General features: G+C 35.1%; 1 pseudogene; it reads left to right on the top strand.

The window, feature by feature from the left end:
• Positions 1-6,191: 6,191 nt before the first annotated feature.
• On the top strand, positions 6,192-14,078 carry LOC143562277 (cytochrome P450 86B1-like; annotated as a pseudogene).
• The last annotated feature ends 4,109 nt before the right edge of the window (positions 14,079-18,187 follow it).

The raw sequence follows: 18,187 nt of genomic DNA, 5'->3' as shown, positions 1-18,187 counted from the left end.
GCCAAACTCGCTAAGATAATGCCAAAACACTCGCTTACGGGCTATTTAGATTAAGGTTGGGATGTGCATATTGTTAGACCTTGAAATTTTTCAAGAACATCAGGGATCATGTCAATGAGTCCCTGTTCAAATTTGGTAATTTTTAGACCATTCGAGAATATTTGGCGAATTTATTACCGAATTGGGACGTTTATTTGGGAAAAATAGCTAAAATACTTCAAAAATTATGAAATTTTTCTGGGAACTCATATTTGATGTATTTTGATCACATATGAATTTTGGGATCATTTGGAGAAGTTTAAAGGTATTTTGGTTATTTGCGTTCGTGTGAATTTTTATAGCCGAATTTAGGCCGAAAAGAATAACGCACGAGCTTTTTACATTCTGAAATTGATACAGGTTGATTTGGGACATGACTTGAGCATTCAAGAATTTTTGTGGAATTTTTGGAAATTTTTTGGGGTAAACGGACGATTTTTAGGCGAAATATAGCTGATAAAATGAATTTTTATAAATTAATAAATCATTAAATAAATTCCAGAAATATTTTTATAAAAATCTACATATTTTAATTGATAAGTGACTAAATTTTCATAATTTAATGATTAACGGTTAATTAATTATGCTAATTTGAATATTAAATAAATCCAGTTTTTATAAAATCTGGCAAGTTCGCGACTAACGAATCTGCGGGAATATCAAAACACCAAGAATGATCAAAAATCATATTTTTGGACTAATTATGTGAAAACGAACTTTTCTATGAAAAACCTGGACAATCCGGATGGATTGTGCGCGTTTCTTCTTAAATCAAACTGAATAAACGGAAACGGGCCCCGTGGCTAATCCAGGACCCCAGTATGTGATCCTTCTTTATAACTTAATCATTTTATTAACCAATATATTTACCCAAGCTTATTTTCCCATAACTGTTTTCTGAACGCGTAAACGAACAACTTGGCCCAGCTGAGAAAACGGGAATCTGAGCCAAGTTCGGTTTTAAGTATTAGACATTGAACAACATCACAACCTAAGCCTATGGCCACTTTCTGGGCATTCCAACTATACCCAGATTAGTTATACAGCCCAGTTTAGTATTGAGATTATAATAATATTAAAATATTAATATTATTATAATATTGATTATAGGAACTACTGATAGCAGACCGAACAAGCCACGAGCTGATACAGTACTGAATATCTACTAAACCGTGAGTTTCATGACCCCACTTTTAAACTGTTTTACGAACTTTTGGGGTGAAAAGCATGTTTGATTACAAATACATACCTGAAACATGTACTGATGTGAATTATCTAAGTGCTAACACACGAAAGTCCCCACGATCACAGTGATTAACTTCGAGCCGGTGGCTTGTGAATAGTACTATTGGTTTGACAAACCCAAACGGAATCGGCCTGGTTGTCATGTCACATAGCGCCGTTTGCACATGACCATATTTATACAAACAGGCTATGTAGTGTTAGACATAGCTACCGGGGCATGTTGTGGGCGGAAAGGGGCCACAGTGGTTGATGAAGCGTGGGAAATGGAGGCACGCAGCACGAACAGTCCAGGCTTCACTGTAGTTTAGCATAATTACATCACATACATCATTTACATAGATACATACTTATGTCATGATTACAAGTGTTGACTTGTGAATACTCATTACTGATTTCTTGAAACTCGTGAAACTCACCAACTCTAGTAGTTGCCCCGTTTTAAACTGCTTTTCAGGCGTACCTAAATCGGAGTAATTTGGTGATCTGTTACTTACCTGAAGTGTGTGGTTGATGCTATGTGAATAAAGGCAAGGATGTTAGTAGTAAGAATGTATAGTTAATGAACTAGTTTTGTTTGTATCACCTAGACTGTAAAACAATGATAGAACAAAGAAATGTAATATATTGTAAATTAGTTTGTAATGTTTCTTTATAAACAATGTGTTGATATCAGAGGTGTCTGTTACATTCCCGTTTTACGCTTCCGCATTGTGCTAGGGCGGGGTGTGACAATCGGGATATGTTTTCGTTATGAATGGTGGAGCAGTCTCTTGGAAGAGCTCGAAACAAGATGTGGTAGCTTTGTCCACCACAGAATCGGAATACATCGCCGCCTCATTGGCAGCTCAAGAAGCTACGTGGATTAGGAAATCCATTGCTGACCTAGGGGTGGTCCGTACCATTCAGGACCCTCTAGAAATCTTTTGTGACAACGAGGGTGCGATTGCTCAAATCAAGGAACCTCGTGCTCATCAAAAGATGAGGCACATTGAGCAGAGGTTCAACTACATAAGGGATGAAGTTGAGAAAAGAAAGATATGTATTCGCAAAGTTCACACCGATCAAAACATTGCGGATCCACTCACGAAGCTCCTTGAAAGGCCAAAGCATGAAGGTCACACTTGTGCCTTAGGACTTCGATATTCTAGTGATTGGATATGATCTAATTTTGTATTTGGATATCGGAACAATTGTTATTTTCACTCATTCATATGATTATGGTTTATCATTATGACATTTTGAGTTACGTTCCATTTTAGTATGTTTAAATCCATGAATAAGTTAATTATTCTAAATGTCCGTAGTCGCTCATAATTGTGGGAACAAGTATGAAGGTAAGACTATTATGAACTTGGATTGGTAGATATTCATAAGGTATGAATATAGAGCAAAAGGTTGCTGCCAAGGTTTATAGGTATTTATGGGATATAAATATTGGACTGACCCGCTCTCAAATGTTACTACATGGAATCTTTCTGATTGATCATAAGTAAATTTGAGTAAAAGGCGAATATCATAGTATCCTCCGTCCTGAGATACATATTGGGTCTTGATATTCACCAACTATTATACTTTGACTTAGTTCTTCGCTGCTCTGAAACAAGACAGTACATAAGTCTAAGATCAGGTATAGTACAAGGTGATTGTGAGAGACGTTTGTAGTCAAGAAGGGATTTGTCCCTCTTATTCGTTGAGAGTAAGATGTCTAAGGCCTGCTAAGTTAAATCAACAGAGAATGATCACTCTATGTCTCTGGATTTGACATGACATCCGTGGCAAAAGGATAAATGATAGATTCACCTAAATCATTTCAAGTAAGTGACTTGAAGGGGATGATGTTATTGAATGGCACTTCGTCATGCGTATTAGGGGTAGTAAACCGTAGTTAGGCGGTATTTGCTACTTGCATCAATCTTCAATGTATCTTGTGCAAGTGGGAGATTGTTGGACTCGGTCTGCCCAAGACACATATCATTATTGATGTGGCTAGTACGTTATGATCCAAGTCGGGTCATACCCAATAACAAGCTAGACAAACACCAATAATATTTGATTATATATGATATGATCATAACAAACAAATATTAACACTTGAGTTATTTGGAAAGGGGTTTCTAAATACATTGTACTTGTGAAATAAATAAATCATATGGATGATTTATACTTCGAAAGAGAGCATTCCATAGTGTTATTTAAGATGGTTAAATAACAATATGTGAATAATTGTTACCAAGCATGTTACCTATATTGTGTTATATTTATTTTGGGAAATAACACAATGTGAGCTTTATGATATAAAACTTATTTAAAGACAAAAATATATATAAAATTTGAAATGGGTGAGAGGGTTCCCCCCCCCCCCTTTTACTCTCTTACACCTTTTATTTTATATTATTATGTTTTCTTTAGTGGAGACATGCATTGGATGTGAGTGGGTGCCATGGGTGGTGCTTCCATTAACATCCTAAGTCTCTTTTATTCATTCATACAATTTTTTGCAAGTAACAAAACATTCATCTCTTCCTTTCTCTCCCATTTTCGGCCACAAGGAAGAACATCAAGGAGGAGTTGGTTTTTCAAGTGAATCCTAGCTAAACAAAGGTGTATTGTCGGAGGCTTGGGGTATGCTAGCTTGAGGAGCTTCCATATTCAAGTTCTTGCCTTTCAATCACTCTTTCTTCACCCGGTTTTTGGTTTACTTGAAAAGTAGTTTAACATGCATGAACTTATAGTGACATGCATGTGTTTGATAGTATGTATTTCGTATATGAATCCGGGTTCGGGTTTTGCATGTATAAAATTGGTTTTATACACTATTTACTAACAAGATTTAAAACATTTATCCGCTGCGTTTTGGGTAAAAGTAAGGTTTTATCACTTTGATAATCTTGTTAAAACCCAACAGGTATTAGATGTCTACAACTCTTTTTCACCTTAATTCATCCTTATGGCTCGTTTATTCGTCGTTAAACGCTTGTTTTAGGTTTACCGAGTGGCTGTCCAATTGAGCAGTTCCGGGACTGTTTTGGTTGAGGTTTTTGCACCAAAATCTTCCTAGGTATGTCTAGTATAACATACTTGAAAACCATGTTCATTGGTGGTCGTTAGATTAGTCAACTAGTTGTAGTTTGATTGTTAGTGTTCGGTTGACTAGAATTGTAGTTTGATACGTTTAACGCGAGGGTTGAAGTGATTAACGACCAATTCAGCTCGAGGGAACTTGGTTTGATGTACGGGCTGTTGAAAAATCATTTTTATAAGTTATGGGGCTGAATTGGTTGTCAGTTACTCAAACGAGTCGGTACAACGCGCAATTGCGTTTATTGGATAGTTGGTGTGTTGTACTTGCGAGTTACCGACCCATTGGACTCGTGTAGCGTCGTGTGGACATGTTGGCTGTGAAATTATCATATTGGGTCCACACAGGGCTGACTTGGATGTTAATTGCCTAAACGACCCTTAAACGCGCGTGTTAGTGTCACCTAGTGCTTCCGAGGGTAAATTGGGAATTCTTTATTCCCGGGAGTATCTAAGGGTCGTTTTGGTGAATGTAAGGCCTCGGGGGCGGTTGTGATTGAGTTCGATAAGGTCGAGGCTTTAGGTAACTCGAACCATGTTAAAACGTCTCGTAGGATAAATGAGTCATCTCGATGTCATTAGTATTGATTGTATGTAAACCGACAGGAGTTTGAGTTGTGGGGCTACGTAGGGATCCTCTAGCTTGTGGTGAAATCATACCTTGTGTCAGGTGAGTTCATGATGCCCCTTTTTAACTCTTTTTACGTTTTGGGCTGGCATACACACTTAATTACAGTTTTACCCGATTTTACTCGTTAAAACAATTTAAAGATCATTGTATTGTTTTGCTAATGTTTGTGCAATTATGAAAACCCAGTGTGAGTTACATTATGTGCCTCAGGATATTTTAGACTAGTTTGGTCATAAACTCCTTAAGGTTATATACCTGGTTATGGTCTAGATTCGAGGATGTTAATAGGCTGGGTAGTAATTGAAATACGAGTAGACCTTTTTACTTAGTTCATGTATTGAACTGATTATTATATATTACCTTATGGCCCATAAGCTTACTTGTAATATGGTATATTTTGGGATGATATATATATATATATATATATATATATATATATATATATATATATATATATATATATGAATGTATGTTATCTTATATTTTGGGATCATATATATTCATTTATTTTATTATTATCCTCTCCGCTGTTTACAGCTATAACTTTGAAATAAAGTATGAATTATTGTTTATGAAAACTTGAACTCACTCAGCTCTAGCTGACTTTGTGTGTATGTTAGATCGACTTGCGGGTTAAGGAGTGGATGTTACCGCTTGGACGTGCTGGATGCTACTCGGAGTTGAAGGCATTTCTAGACGAAGACTTTAAAATAAAACAAACACTTCACTTTATATTCAGTTTTGGGATTTTATATACTTAACTTTTTCCCACTGTTTTCATTTGGTATTTTTCCGGTTTTGGGAATATTTGATGCTTATGAATTTCCGCTGTTAAATTACTCTGAACTGGTTTTAAATAAAATGAAACGTTTGGTTTTAAATTTTTGGTGAAATTGTGGATGTGATTACCAACTGTAGGATTCCCGGGATTAGGGGTCTTACATAATAAGTCTGGAATAAATCAGTTCGTTGTGTTGAAAATCTTCTGTGTATTCATATGCAATCTGCATATTTTGTTTATTGTTAATCACTATTTAATCATACTTTCATCTTCAGTAATCTTTCATTCCAACTATTAATTAAACCTATGTTCTAAGGCTTCTTGATATCCAACAATTGGTATCAGAGCCCTTGGTTCTGTTTATACGTTCCTCTATCAAGAAGCAAAGCAGTCAATTAAAATTGAAAAAGGAAGAAGATGGCGATGCAAAACAATCTGAAGAAAATAAGAATTGGTGATTTTGAAATCCCTATTTCTTGCCAAGAAGAAAGCCAGAGTGATGGAAGATCAGTTTTATACTCGGACCATAAGAAGGAACATACCTTCAAACCCAGCCTTATCTCCACATTCGAACAGGGAATGATCAATGATTTAAGAAGCATCAAGCCAGAACAAAGTAACAATCCCACTTTCATTCGAAGAGGCGAAAACTTTAATAGTGTAGCGGACCAGACAAGATTTGAAGAAAATTCTTGTATTGATGGACAAGGGACAGTCCATAGTTCCAACCGAGTAATGGTTGAAGATGGCAAAGATGAAGGACATGGAATTCGTGATGATGGCATGACAATCGCAACACGGAAAAAAGATGCAGACTCATATGCTAACTTGGATATTACAAAAGTTAATAAAAGGCTAACCATAGGAGATGATATGTTGTTGTATAAAGATGGTAGAAGACTAACAAAGCAACAAGCAAAGAGGGCAAGAAGAAAATTCAGGGTATCCATGAAGAAACAAAAGGAGAAGGTTAAAGACGAACAAGAATTTTCAAAAGATAAGTTTTCCATTATATGTCATATTTGTAAAGATGTTGGACACTTTTCATATGAATGCCCGAAAAAAATTGCAAACAGTTCCATGTTCTCATCAACTAACGAATACATGGTTATTGGAACCGATTTTCAAACATGGGACAAAGTTTGGTTTGTAAACACATGCTTAAATAATCATATGACAAGAAACAGATTATTCTTTACGAGCTTTAAGAAATCATTTGGGGTGGAAACTAAAGTGGATGAACATATTTGTATGTTCATATATGGGGGTGGCATTGTTAAAATCGATATCCATGGGAAAGAGGAATTTATTCCTAATGTTTATTATGTGCCCAGCATGGATACTAATTTATTAAGTTTGGATCAACTTAAAGAACAAGGATATGAGGTTACCCTAGTTGGAAGTAAATGCCACATTAAAAAATTGAATGAAGAAAGGGCCGGTGATATGCACCTTGAAGAAACAGCAAGTAATGAAATACTTGCAGACCCAGACGGGTCAGGCTCAATTGAAGGAACAGACTTAAAACAAAGGGAAGCTGTGTTAGAGAATTATTTTGAGGCACTAGACTTGATGGCATACCAAGATAGTGAAGAAGAAGAAGTGTTTTATCCTCAAAATATATCTTCGTATGATTATTGTATCAAGTTCTTGGACATGTTGCAGATTCATTCATTGATCGAGAGATTCAAAGATAGTTTTAGAGAAAACTTCTATGACTTATTAATCCGGTATCATAATATTTATTTGGTATCACATTTCAACCAACCCATTCTCATTTATTTAAGAATGGAAAGGAAGTCGACCTCTTCGACTTATTTATGTTTATACAACTACAAGGAGTATATAAAAAAGTTGCAATTAGAAATGCATGGAAACAAGTGACTGTCAATATGGGTTTTGACATTGACATGGAGGTAGAAATCAAGACATTATATCAACTCTATTTAGAGACCTTAGATTGGAGCTATGATGTGCCAGATGGAAGGAAGATCCACATTGAAGAAATCGAAGGCAAGAACGGGCCAGCTGCTATCCGGGTAAAAAGAGGAAGACTCTAAGCATAAAGAAAAGAAGACCCGGCCCACTTTCATAATTAAGGGGGGAGTGTTGAAATTAATTATAAAAGGGTCTGTTATGTAATTATGTATTTGTTGTATTATTAGTTAAGTCAAAAGAACATGGGTCAATTATGTTATGTTGTTTTATGTAACGGTGTCAAATTAGGGTTACAGTTATTTAACCGTCTGATCAGACGTCACGACGTTTAGAATTATTGTGTATAAATATGATTGAACAAGTCTGGAATAAATCAGTTCGTTGTGTTGAAAATCTTCTGTATGTTCATATGCAATCTCCATATTTTGTTTATTGTTAATCATTATTCAATCATACTTTCATCTTCAGTAATCTTTCATTCTCACTCTCAATTAAATTTAAGGCCCCCGAGCCTGGGTGCCCTACCTTCTCGCTGGTTGGATTTAATCATTCACATAATTCGAAAAATCAGAGTTCGCGGAATAAAAATCGTTCATACATAACATAAACATCTTGTCTTAAAATAACGTAACATAAGTTTTAAACATAAAACATAAACGGTCTTCTTCGTAGCGATGCCAGACTTCCTCTTTATGCCATGTTTCCCCATCAAGCAACTTGTCTCATTCTACTTGCCTGCGTGCATACTAAAAGTCAGCTACGCTGAGTGAGTTCTAGTTAATTAACATACATTACATTCACTCACTTCCTAATACGCGTCCGAAGATACGTATTAATACTTACCTGTCCCTCTATTATTCAAACATATATTCATACATTTATACTTCTTACTGACCACATACCGATGTTATAAAGATCTTGTCTTCACATACCTTGGATATTATAAGGTTCTAGACCCTACATACCTCGGAACTAATAAGGATCCGGTTTCCTACATACCTTGGATATCCTCAGAGTCCAGTCCCTACTTACCTTGGATATTATTAGGGTCTAGTGCCCTACATACCTCGGTTATTATTAGGGCCGCGGTGCCCTCTAACATACCATACAACTCTACCTTCGTTACATTTTCTTCCTACTTCTTCCTATCATAACTAATATAACAACTACGTGCATACTAGTTAAACAATCCATATCATTCACATTCATACGCAAACATATATCTAATATACACTTACCATTTAAGTTAAGGGTATGAATCTAAACACATCATAGTATGCACACAGCCTCGAAAACATAACAAATAAAAGGGGCTAGAACTCACCTGGATCTGGTTACGTTCATTGTTAATAGTAATTCTCTTCCTGAGTTGTGCGTGGCTAACTGTTTAATAAGTACATGTATTAATCCTCTATAAGTTAATGGGGTTAACTCTTTAGTTAAATGAGCCGACATGTATCCTTCTTATATTGCTCATATTAATTTAATATTCTTAATCCTTCTTTATTATCTTTGTTCTTATATATCTTATTCTGATTTCATTATTAGTTCATATTCTTCACGTGTTTATAAGTTAAAGTCTTTAAACGGGTTCGGGTTCGTTGGACGAGTCGGGTCTCGGGTTTGGGTCCGTTCAAGTCTCTCATCACAACCTTTATTAATACTCTAATATATATATATATAGGTTTTATTATTATTATTATTATTATTATTATATATAAGTCTTCACCCCAAACACCCCAACCCATAACCCCCCCACCCCGTCTCTTCCTTCCTCCGTCGCCGGTCGCCGCCGATCACCCAACCCACCATCATCGCTCATTCTCCAGCCACCATCGCTTTCCTACCTCCGCCTCTTCTGCTCCTTCCCTTTCTCACTCCCGCACTGCCACACCCAGCGCCGCCGCCATCCCGACATCTTCAACAAAAGACATGGAAGATCGGGTTCGCATGGCTGGAGTTCGCTTCGCACGGCCATTTCGCATCGCGTCAGGAGGGGTTCGCATAGGGGGTTCGATTGGAAGTTCACATAGGATGCGACTCAAGGTTTCGCACGGCGTGCGAATTAATGTTTTCGCATCAGTGTTTCGCATCGTCGGTTTTCACACACGGAATTCACATCGGGAATGGGTCTTCGCATAAAGGGGTTACTCAGATCTGGTTCTGGTTTAACTCCGTCGCACCGGCTTGGTAGGTTTGGGTTTGGTTCTAGGTCCGTGGGTTACCGAGCCAACCGTAGGGTTCAGGTACAAGACCCACCAAGTCCGCCGTGGTTTGGATCTGGGTTTTAACCATGGCCGAACAGTTGGCTTCGGGTTTCGTCGCCACTCAGATCCACGGACCAGTATGCGGTCCGTCTCCGGTCCTGGTTCAAGTTTCTGGCCACGGGGCTTCGGGTTTGGTTGAACCCCGTTCACACCAATTCCTTATTGTTTGTATTTTGCAATCTAATACTATTATTTGTATCATTTGTCAAGTCTCTTGTTATTGTTATTATTACTAGGTTTGATTGAAGCTCGTTTATATCGGTTCGTTATGTCGGTTAGACTCGGTTTATTTGTTAATAATCTTAACTAGAAAATGTATTGAAATGAATAGAATGTTTACCTTTTTTGGTGTGATTGAATGGATCTTGGATGAATGAACTAGATTTGGAATGTTTGGTACAGGAGGTTTGTGTGTGTATGGGTGTGATAAGGATTGGATGATGATGGTGAAATGATGATGAAAATGATAGATCTAGGGTTTTAGGGTTTAATAGGCAAACCCAAAGGCTTTTAGGCTCATAATCACCCTTAGTCCAATAACCTCTATTAGTATTATCTATACTCTTCCTATTATTTAATTAACTTAAATGCTGTCTCTCGACACGATCACTAAAATAAACTTGAAACACATTATTTATTTGTTTAGCGAAACAAGGACGTTACATTAGACCTATGTTCTAAGGTTTCTTGATATCCAACAAGCATACCTACCATTAATCCCACATCTGCAACCATGGATCTTCTTTCTAACACAGTAATCACAGCCACATTTGTTATTATTGTTCATGTCCTATACAAATACAATCAACAACAGGGAAAGAAGCATCATCCAATTCCAGGGACCATGTTTAATCAGCTTATTAACTTCAACAGGCTACATGAATACCCGCCTTGCTTGCGGTCCACACATACAAGGAATATATGTGTGAACCCCCGGATTGGCAAAAGTGAAATTGAACTAATTTTGACGTTATTTTACTAATCTCATGAAAATAATGCTAAAAGTGGAGGAAGGTTAGTCAGGAATCATATGGTGGTGTTGATAGTCGAAAGACAAAGGTACATGCACCAATCAGTCGGTGTCCCGATGGTCGAGTGTTATGTGCCTTAGTCCAAGGCTTGATGCAAAACTACTATCGAGCTGGGGATCTCACCGGAAGCAGCCTCTCTATTCCTACGGGGTAGAGGTAAGGCTGCCTACATCTTACCCTTCTCAGACTCTACCATAGCTTTGCTATTGATGGGATATACTGAGTAATATGATGATGATGATGATGATGATGATGAGTTGCATGATGACATGACTGTTCTTGCTACCAAATACAAAACTTACAGATTAATCACTCCGTTCCGCAACGAGGTTTATATATCTGATCCAGCTAATGTTGAGTACTTCCTCAAGACCAATTTTGAAAATTATGTCAAGATTTGTTTTATAGTTTATTTACTGTTTTATTTGGTTTTTCTACTTTCAGATTTACTCTGATTTAACAAATAATATAGTTGACTTTGCAAAATGCATTTGCACTTTTTTAAGTTCTGATTCAGCAAATAGGATAACAAGAAAATGATTAATTTGTCTTTATCCGACTTCTAGTATTTAAATAACTAAAACTCAATTAATCAGGTATCTTCAAGTTGAAGGGTCTAGTATGCCAATAGACAAACTTAATTAGATTTTATTTCTATTTTATTGCGTTGACACTTGACTGCTGACACCTTTGAAAATATCTTTCATTTAAGTTTTTAATTTTTATTTGAATGGCTTTATACAACTGGTTGTCTAGTACACTGAAAGGCTTACCACCTGCTCACAACACACCTTACCTAAGCTCGAAACCTAGAATAATGGTTTCTTCCTTGCTGTTATCGAATAGGGACTCCCAGGATTTAAGTTTTAATTGTTAATTTTAAGGTTTTTACTTATATTATAATTTTAGCTTTATGTGTTAGAATGTTTTGGTTTTCTTTATATTTTGGTGTAATTAGTTAACTAACCATATTCAATAATTTTTTATTAATTAAATACGGATTGGTTTCTTATCAGTGTTATTTTGAAGTTTAGAAAAACTATACACATCACAACGACATATTTGAATTTTTATTAAGCATGATATATTAAAAGTTGTAAAAGAAAAATGAAATTATAACTTAAGTAAGACCCAATAGTTTCTTAAAAACTTATGGAAATGGAAAGTTTAAAGATGTCCACATATTAACCCTATCTTATGCTTTAATGAAAACTAACTTAAACATTAAAACTAATTTTGCAGGGAGCTTATAACCATGAGATGCTACAAGATCTTCTGGGCGATGGAATATTTACAGTTGATGGGGACAAGTGGAGAGAGCAGAGGAAGGTCTCAAGTTATGAGTTTTCAACAAAAGTCTTGAGGAATTTTAGCAGTGTAATCTTCAAAAAATCAATGCAGTAAAACTCGCCCGTATATTGTCTGAATCATCTAATAAAAATCAAAGTGTTGATATAAATGTAAGTTCCTTTCAGTTAAAAACATTTGATGATTCCACAATATAACAACCTGGTTTTTTCTTTAGGACTTGTTCATGAAAGCAACATTGGATTCAATATTCAAAGTTGCTTTTGGAACTGATCTTGACAGCATGTGTGGTTCAAGTGAAGAAGGTGTTGGATTTAGTAATGCTTTTGATGATGCAAGCGCATTAACACTCAAACGCTATGTTGACATAACATGGAAAATCAAGAGATTTTTTAATATAGGATCAGAAGCTAAGTTGAAGGAAAATGTCAAAGTGGTTGATGAGTTTGTTTATAAGCTGATTCAGACCAAGACTCAACAAATGCGCAAGGGACAAGATGAGTTTCCGGTACGAGTCAAAAATACCCTTTTACTCTCTTTTCATAATAATAATGACTGAAGTATAGTTTAACTCTTGATGTCATAAAAGCTAAATGTAACTTCAAAATTGATAACTATTCTTGCATATTTTGGGAACAATTTCATAACTAGGATAAACTGGCTAATAAAATCCACATCATCTTTTATAAAATAGTTGGAATTAATATGCAACATTTTTTTGTTAATTTGAGCATGCAATTCATTGAGTTTGACCACAAATGCCAAAATGTGTTATTTGACCCTTGAACTATCAAAAGTGCAGTTGAAGAAATAAGACATTCTATCAAGATTTCTGCAAACCAACAGCACAGATCCTAAATACTTACGAGATATAATACCAAACTTCATAATTGCTGGAAAAGACACTATGACTACCGCCATGACTTGGTTCATTTACATGCTTTGCAAGCATCCCGAGATTCAAGATAAGGTTGTAGAAGAAATAAGAAAAGCAACAAACATGGGAAATGATGTCCAAAATGTTGAAGAGTTTGCAAATAGTGTGAGTGAAAGGGGCCTTAGAAAAGATGCAGTATCTTCATACAGCTTTGACAGAGTCTCTCAGACTCTTTCCTACTGTTCTGGTGGTATGCAATCTTAAACATTTATCATTTTTTCATAATTTGATTAGACCAAGCCTAACTAACTAACTATTATATGAGAAATAACAAAGGATGCAAAGATATGTTTGCGGATGATATTCTACCTGATGGTTATAATGTGAAGAAAAGGGATATTGTAGCATACCAACCATACGCAATGGGGCGAATGAAGTTCATATGGGGTGATGATGCACATGACTTCAAACCGGAAAGATGGCTTGATCAATATGGTTACTTCCAGCCACAAAGCACCTTCAAATTCACAGCTTTTCAGGTTGGTACACTACATGAAATATTTTCATTCGAATGAAACTTGAAGGGTATATTTGTCATTTTACAAAGTATATAGATTATAACTAAAGCATAATGTAATGTGTATTTTGTCCAGGTATGGTTTTGACATAATTTATTTGTTTGGTATTGAAACTACAGGCGGGACAAAGAATTTGCTTGGGTCAAGAATTCGCGTATAGGCAGATGAAGATATTTGCTTCCATTTTGTTAGGCTACTTCATATTCAAACCAAGTGATGAATGCAAAACTGCAAAGTACAAAACAATGCTTAATCTTCACATTGATGGTGGACCGAATATACATGTTACTAATAGATTCCAGTAATATTATTATTACCCTTCAACCTATGAATACCATGTACATTTTATGCTTAAGAAAGCATAACATATATTTGTAGCAGAGGCAACTATATTGCATAAAGTTATTATCCATTATGCATTCATTATTGATGTCAATTTCCTTTTTTTGTCACATATAGTATGCATCACCAATCACCATGATGTATAACGTCAACTGAGATTCACAAATGGGCCAAAGCCCCATGACCGGTCCATGGCCCAGCCCAAGAGTATAAGTCATGATTAGATCTCTGGGGTTGTTAGTTGCTATTGGGCCCAATCTTTTAATCATAAAATGTCTTCATAGATACCAGATATTCGTTGCAATCTAAAAAAGATCTTCTCCTCTGGATTTTACATAGGTTTCAGTTGATCTTCTACTGTGGATTTTAAGTAGGTTTCAAAGCAAGGGACATTCAATTTGGTGAAAACTACACTTGCATTGTTTATACTATTAGTATATAAACTAAACTTATTAATATTTATATTAGGTATAGGGGTCTTATTGTATTTAGTAGGGTTAATATGTAATTATATACTCTATAAATAGGGATGATGTCATGTTAAAGTAATCAATATAATCGAACGTGGTATTGTTATTCAAGAATTTGTGTATATCATCACTTGTTCTTATTCTATTCAATTGAATTGTCAATTGGGATTTGTTCTGTGATTGATTACCAACAGTCAGAGCCAAGGTTTTAGTCGATTTGGGAATTTTGTTTGTGGGCATTCCAGGTTTTAATCAATAAGTTGGGAATCAGTTTGTGAACAAAAGGCGAAATCTGATTGAGGCTGCGTTGATTAATTGATCAAAACAGAAGGCAAAATCCGTTGAATCAAAATTCAAAATTGAAATATGGCTGGCATTATTCGTTGTTGGTTCAGGAACGAAGGATTGTTCCTTTTAATTGATCCAACAAAAAGATTAAAGAAATCAATTAATTGTTCGTCAATTATCAAGTGACTGCAATTTGATTGGATATGCTATTTAATTAAGAACCAAATTTGTGTTCTGGTTCCCTGTTATATTGTGTGTTTTTTTCTTGATTTTTAAGAAATCATAATTGAAAATTGAAAACCCACTACATTATTGATTTGGGATATCAATTACAAAAAAGTTTTCATTGTATTCGGACATAATACGAATTGATATTTAAAGGAAACTGGTAATACACCCGGCGCTTTGCGCCGGGCTAATAGTGTAGTCTGTAAAAAAAAATAATTTCATCAACGACCAACAAATTAAAATAAATAAAACCCGCGCATTGTGGTAGCAAACTGACGTGCATTCGGTCAGTGTCGACAACAAAAACCGTGCATCATGGTCACGAACCAACTCGAATTCAGGTCCAAATACAACACATTATCCATGACGAACTCCAAAAAAACAATACTGCAATCCACGTGTTCAGGCCGCGAACTGTCGGTGTAGACGATGTCAACTTGTCAACCAATCTTGGATAAAATAATTTCCAAAAGGAAAAACAAAGTCATGTATGTGATCCACAAAAGTATGTTGGCCCTTGGATAAAATAATTTCCAAAAGGAAAAACAAAGTCATGTATTTGATCCACAAAAGCACAAAACTAATAAACAAATGCATTTAATAGATGAGCATACCAGGGACTCGAACCTGGGCAAAAGCTGCAAAGGATAACCTATCAACACATTAAAGAACCAACTTGATGCATCACAATGTTAGTTCTTTATGTCAAAAATAAATTCTAAATAGTAAAATCGAAAAATCTAAAATACCATCTGTGACACCAAAATTTGATTTTTATCTTATGTTGTTTAGAGCATTCTCATCCAACCCCTCATATTATGTGAGATGTGTTTTTATAATTTAGAGAGTGATTCAGGGTGTTGTGAGTGAATAGTTTTTATATTTTAGAAAAAATAGTGATTTTTCTCTATATTTGAAAAGTTACTGTTCATCCCCTATAAATTTTTAATATATTTTGAAAGTGGTTGTGAGTGAAGGAAAGAGAAAAGGTAATGTTAAAAGGTATAAAAAGTATTATTTAATTGAAATGGAGTGAGAAAATAAAATAAGTTTTAGTATAGAAAAAAATTCTATTTGTATACATGTGGTTTGCTGCTTCCATCCATTTGTATACAAATTTGAAACCTTTAACACTTTGAATACATATTAATTCCAATTGTATCCATTTGTATACAAGTTCCAAACGGAGTTAACCAATACCGTTAAAACCTCCCCACATGAAGGGTATTTTCGTCTATTCAAATAAAAAATAAATCCAAATTTCATATCAGACCAATTCAAAATTTTAAGCCAACTACAAAAATACATTGTTTAGTTTTTTTATTATTATTCCCAAACAACAACATTTAAACCTTATGACCTAATTTTGATTTTTAAAGATATTAGGGAAAGAGGATACATTGTATGATGAAAATGATAATGTATTTATGCTACTGTTAGTGAAAGTCCATTGTGATTACAGGTACCTAATGGTATACTATTAGTGAAAGTTCAATGTGTAAGCTTGCTCCATTTTTTCAGGTTAGTCTACTATGTAGTGTATAAAAAAACTGACATTATGCATGAAAATCTGACAATATATCCTACAATATATGATCTGCTGCAATATACATCGCAATCTGCTGCAATATATTGGTCACATTTATGTTGAAGTCAAAAATCTGAACTTAAAATTTAGGTAGATGCTTGAATGGGTAATTAGATCAATAATTCAATAGTTTGACCAAAAGGTCAAATGTTGATCATGAACATGTGAACCTCAATTATACCACATTTATGTGTTTTCAAATTGTGTTTAAATTATATCAGAATCGTCTCCTTTTTATACAAATAAATTATGTTCCATTTAAATCTTGTAAACATAGTTTGACTATTGTCAAAGTATTATAGAAAGCCAAAACTGCTATTTTCTTTGAGTTAGCCTAATTACAACATTATATGTAGGCATGTAAACGAACCGAACGAAAATGAGCATGCTCGTAGGTGTGTATTTACTTTTAGTGAAAACGAGCACTTAATCGAACAAATTTTTGTGTTCATGTACGTTCGTTTTAAAATTAAACATGTTCTTGTTCGTTTAAAAAAATGAACATATTCATGTTGTTTATGTTCTTTTAAAAATGTACGGTTTAAAGCATAAACGGTTTTATTGGAATAGACGAAAATATCCCTCATGTGGGGCAGATTTTAACGGTTTGGTTAACTTAGTTTGGAACTTGTATAAAAATGGATACAATTGGAATTAAAATGTATTCAACATGCTAAAGGTTTCGAATTTGTATACAAATGGATGGAAGCAACAAACCACAGGTATACAAACAGAATTTTTTTCTTTAGTATAATTTTTGGTTTGGAGATAGGGAGTGGAATGAGAATGCTAGAGGTTCTTGAATTTTTTCTCAAGAAGGGTTGGTCTTGTTTTAGAAAAGCAAAACAAGGAAAGGTTTTAAAGAATAGTTGGTTTGATTTGTTTGGCAACCGAAAAACCCGCGTATTGTTATCGGTGGAGACGAACAATTGGTTTTGATTTTCTTTGCAACCGAAAACCCGGATACTATTCTTGGTCGAAACGGTTGGTTTTGATTCACTTGGTGACCGATAAACCCGAACACCTATGTTTTTTTAGAGTAGTTGGTTTGAGTTGTTTAGGCAACTGAAAAACCCGTGTATTGTTGTCGGTTGAGACGAACAATTGGTTTTGATTTGCCTTAGGAAACCCGTGTACTACTCTCGGTATAAAACAGTTGGTTTTGATTCATTTTGTGACTAAAAAACCCGTAAACCGTTGTTGTTGAAACAGTTGGTTTTTAATAACCCGTGTACTACTGTAGAATTAACAATTGGTTTTGATTTGTCTTAAGTTGTAAGGCAACTGAAAAACCAGTGAACTGTTATTGTTAAAGGTTGATATCGATTTGATCCGATACTAGTAAAGTTGAATCAAAGTCGATCCGAAACTAGTAATAGTCAATTTGTCAAAATTGGGAAAGAAAACTCAGAAAATGGTTGGGTCCAAGGATAAAGAAGTTGTACGTAACTTCAAAGGAAGGAGGGACACCCATGAGTTTTCAATGTCCTATGTTAAA

Source organism: Bidens hawaiensis, unplaced genomic scaffold, assembly GCF_021521415.1.
Source record: "Bidens hawaiensis isolate Kalapana, Puna unplaced genomic scaffold, B.hawaiensis_p1.1 tig00020922_1, whole genome shotgun sequence".
NCBI classification, from domain to species: domain Eukaryota; kingdom Viridiplantae; phylum Streptophyta; class Magnoliopsida; order Asterales; family Asteraceae; genus Bidens; species Bidens hawaiensis.
This window is presented reverse-complemented; position numbering and strand designations above follow the sequence as displayed.